The sequence below is a fragment of the Aplysia californica genome, unplaced genomic scaffold, assembly GCF_000002075.1.
Source record: "Aplysia californica isolate F4 #8 unplaced genomic scaffold, AplCal3.0 scaffold00299, whole genome shotgun sequence".
NCBI lineage: Eukaryota > Metazoa > Mollusca > Gastropoda > Aplysiida > Aplysiidae > Aplysia > Aplysia californica.
The window spans coordinates 593,194-598,193 of NW_004797569.1; positions in this window are offsets into that span (position 1 = coordinate 593,194).

Here is a 5,000-nt window from a genome sequence, read left to right on the forward strand (position 1 = left end):
TGTGTGTGCGTGTGTGTGTACGTCGCGTGTGTGTATGTGTATGTGTGTTTGTGTGTGTGTGTGTGTGTGTGTGTGTGTGTGTGTGTATGTGTGTGTTTGCTCGTACGGATGTGTCCCTTTTAGACACCTTTGACATAAACGTTCGTATGCTTTTAATACAAAGGTAAACAAGTAAATTAATGAAAGGTAATATATTACGATGACAAATCCCCCCTCGCTCATCAACCCACACATACCAAAGCAAGGAGTCACCCATTGCACAAAGCCAAGAACGGAATAAGGGGAATAACTCGGTATAAAACTATTTGAACGATGGTAAACAGTGGTTGCGTCTCTGGACTACTTTTGGCTTGACATAACTTTTTAAAAAATGTTTTACTGATCTTTCCAGATCTCAAACAAAATTTCTATTATTGTGGGGAAGCAGCAATAATTATATTTCACTGTCAGATTACTCACCCTTGAACCACAAGGTTAAAAACCACTTCGCGTGTCCGTCTGCAGTTTAGAGTCGTTATATTCTTGACTGAAAAGACAACATGTTATTTCTCTTAAGATTGTTTCTGTGCATTTGCTTTGGCGTCTTAACACCCATTTCCCTAATGGAGTCCATTATAAAAAGTGAACTATTGCTTAATGCCAATGATACTAGTATAGAAATTAAGACACCTCTCTCTCTCTCTCAAAGAATAAGCCACAACAACAACAACAACAACAACAACAGCAATAACAACAACAAAGAACCAAAACAGCAACAACAATACCAACAATAATAAATAATCCAAAATTAACCCCCAAAAATCAAGTCATCAACAAGAATCCACGAACAGAATGCCCTAGTAATCTAAAGCTTAGCAAACATACAAATAATCAAGTGATTTCCTAATGCGGGGAAAGCATATTTCTATGAATATTTAAAAAACGCTTTGATCCCAGACAGAAATGTCAGTTTTTGCAAATTTTCTGCGTCATACCTCATCTATTTCTGTTTCGAGTTTCAAGCTCCTATATGCATGCAGTTTATTCGTAATTTGCGAGATTATCATTTTCTTGGGCAGAGGGGAAATATAGGAAAGTGGGGTGGGGTGGGGGGGAGGGTGTTGCATTTTCTTTGACAACAAGAATCAAAGTGTGTCAAATACAACAGGCATCACTGAAGCCTGACAAGTTCTTGGCACTTTTCCAAAATAGACATCTTGAAAGGAGCAGCGACGTCTTGGCTATTCAGAACTAAAGAGGCACCCGCTATTGCCCCATCATGAACCTCTTAAGTGGTCGGTAAAAAAGTGAAAGAGTTCTTGCTAATGTTTCTTTTCAGGGTAAGTACGGTAAGCATCCATAGATTAACGAAAGAACAGAAAGTGCAGAGTGTGCTTTCAGAGATGATGATGATGATGACGATGATGATGATGACGATGATGATGATGATGATGATGATGATGATGATGATGATGATGATGATGATGATAATGATGATGATGATGATGATGATGATGGTTATTACTTTGATTAAAAAACAAACATTACTCACCATCATCATCACAAGTTATATATATATTTTTCTATTCAGGGTGCATGGATCTTTCTGCCTGTCGTGAGCTGAACGTCCCGGACGACAAGGGGAAAAACAACATAACATGTCTTGAAACATTTTACAACCTTGTTGCATTTGCTTGTAATGCGACATGAATTGTTTCTGTATTCATTCACATTTGAGATGTCAATATTCACATTTGAACGCGTTATGTGCAATTTTTGCACTTTTTTGTTCACATTTGAAATTCCATGTCTCTTTTGGTCTTCCTGTGTTACATTTCACCTAACTTTGCCACATTTCAACTTGCTGTGTTCACATCTGAAAGGGAAATATTAAATTATTATTTTTCAATAAAGGAAGAAATCAAAGGCACGTCATCGGCCTATGAAAGGAAAGCCGACCAATTACACCAATTATGCAGGTGCCTATATGAAATGACGTTTTATGTTTTTTTGATTAAAAGAGAAACTTCATTAGCACATTAGCAAACATGTTACTCTCTTTAACCCTTCTACCCTACGACCATACGAAAAAAGTGACTAATCCCTGAATGCCACAAACGTGTTCACGTCCACATTTGGTAGGTAAACCAAATGTCAACCGCGACATATACTCTTTAAAAAATTAACCTGACACTCACTTTCAAAACTGAATTTTTAAATATAACGAACATAGTAAAAAGAACAAAGTAAGGTAATGGTCTGGCAGATGCTAACTGTACACGTTCAAAACGTTAGCCATGCTGAACAAACCGAATGCCATGCACAAATTTGTAAACAGAATGGGGTACACGAAAAGTCAGTGCCTGATATGAGAACCATTAAACTTTGATCCCTTCTCGGCATCGGGAACCCATGGATCAAGTTTGCAATAACGTGTTGGGGGATGGTCTGCCACTGATGCTAGAGTGCCACAAGGAGTTCTGGTAGTTGCTGAGGTGGCGGATTCCTCTGCCACACCCGTCCATCCAACTAGTCCCATACGTGTTCGATTGAAGACAAATCCGGTGAACATGCAGACCTTGGTAGAGTAGGAATGTTGTTGGCACGCAGGAAGTCCTCACATACCTATGCAACATGCGGACGAGTGTTGTCCTGCTGCAAAATGCCACAATTAGCGTTCAGGTATGAAACAACATGAGGCTGCACGATCTCATCCCTGTACCTGTCACCCATCACTTTGTGCTGGCACTACTGGAGACGTTCTGTCACGTGGTGTGCGGTGGACATGTTACGTCGAACTGGTCTTCAAGAAAAGAGTCCTGCCTCCCTGAGACGATAGCGGACTGTCTGATCAGAAATTCTTCCATGTCCAAGGATTTGAGCATCTGTAGACGTTGCTGTTGTGGCTTTTTGTACGGCACTGAGAGAGGTTACAGAATGCTGAATTGCAGTCCACTACTCGTCATTATGGATTTCGTCAAAACTCGCCTATACGGACGTTTTGATGTACACTGCGCGTGATTATTGGTGTTTTTGGCGACAACACTTGATCCTTTACAAAACTATGTCCCTAATATTTACAATTAATAATTTTGTTCTTCGTTTCCTTAGGTTCAAAATTTACCAAGTGTTAAGTTTATTTTTGGTGTATTTTGTTTTTGATTTTTGGAAGAGTATATAAATAACTGAGTACTTCTCATCCCGTAAATTAAATTAATTTTAGCAACATCCTCTCTTTCTGGGATTAATTTTCATGATTATTTTCAAAATACGACAAGTAGCCCGTTTATCCCCTTCCCAAGTTCTGTTACCAACTTAATCAATCCCTTGATTCTGGCATTGCCACAAACTTGACAGCTCTCTGGAACATCGAGTTCTCTGCTATTGTGTAAAACAAGTTGGCTCTTCAGTGGGAGAGATTACGAAGATTATTGTTATCAAATGGAGACAAGAACACGAGAAATGTCAAAGGCGTTTCGAAATTCAAAAGAACACCCGGAAAAAGCATTATTGTTTCCAAACAGGTTTCGAGGGCCTGATAATTTTATCTATCTATCTATCTATCTATCTATCTATCTATCTATCTATCTATCTATCTATCTGTCTGTCTGTCTGTCTGTCTGTCTATCTATACTTTTGACTTAAAGTCAATCTGTCTATCAACACGTTTAAGTCAAAGTCAGTTATCTGTCAGTCAGTAATTTTGTTTTTCTGTTGTTGGATAGATTTTAGCTCATATAATATGTGTCTCATTTTTCCGTTCAAAAATCTTATCAATGGTCTCTATTTACATAAGATACATCAATGATTGTCGTGAACAGACTTACACTGTCTGTCAAAGCAACAAAAAAAAGGGGATAGAAGAAAAGGACGGCAAGTGACGTGAATGCCATGTTTAAACAAAGAGCTCCTTCTGAATCAGCATATTATAAGCCCACTGCTGTTTGCAAAAGCCTAATACAGCGAACAACTTGCTAGTTAGAGCAGGATTTTGACATCAGACTGGATTTTAGAAATACAGTAAGAACAGGCTATTGAGTGTGCACATAAAATGATGTAAATTAAGTAGTGGAGAAAATTTGGGAAAAGATTGTAGAGAATCCTATAGCTTCAAAATATTACTGTTGGCCTCTTGAATCATTATAATGTGCTGAAGCATTAGAACGTTGCGTCCAGACGTCAGAGGTGATTTAAGTGAACTCGTCTTTACCAGATTCCAACTTTAGATAACGATGAGCCACGAAAGTTGGATTTCCAATTTCGATCAAATGTGCAGAATTCTTCAGATGAGGTGTTAATTTCCTCTTTATTTTACACGTCGTGAATGAATTGCAAGTAAAATAAAAACGTTTCTTGACATTTCTTTTGGCTTCGCATACATACGACTTCCAGTTACAGGTATAGCTCTTCGCCATGAATGGCCTTTGTAGAATCGATCTAACTAAGCAGATTGTGAACAAGGCAAACGTTGTGATGTTTACTCTCTCATATTTGTTTGACAACTCCTACTCCTCCCCCCCCCCCAAAAAAAAAGAAAACCGGTCGCAATTTCTTTTTCGTAATGGGGACAAAAATTGAAAATTCTTTCTTATGCCCGAAACAAGAATGTATTCATAAGTGACTAAAGCGTTCATAAAGGAATACTTTTTTATGCATATCCCTGCCCAGTGGAAAGACAGTTGACATGCAACAACAAAAAATTGTGATTTGATTTTCTCTCTCTCTCTATCTCTCTCTCTCTCTCTCTCTCTCTCTCTCTCTCTCTCTCTCTCTGACTTTCTCTCTCTCTCTCTCTTTCTCTCTCTCTCTCTCTCTCTCTCTCTCTCTCTCTGTCTCTCTCTCTCTCTCTGTCTCTCTGTGGGTGTGTGTATTGTATTTTTTTTTCTTTTGGACACACACACACACACATATATAAAGGCGCTCCTATGACCTTATGCAGTTGCGAGCGCCTTAAAGCCTCTACTAAAACAAACACACATATGTATATATAATTATATATATATATTTATATACATATATAT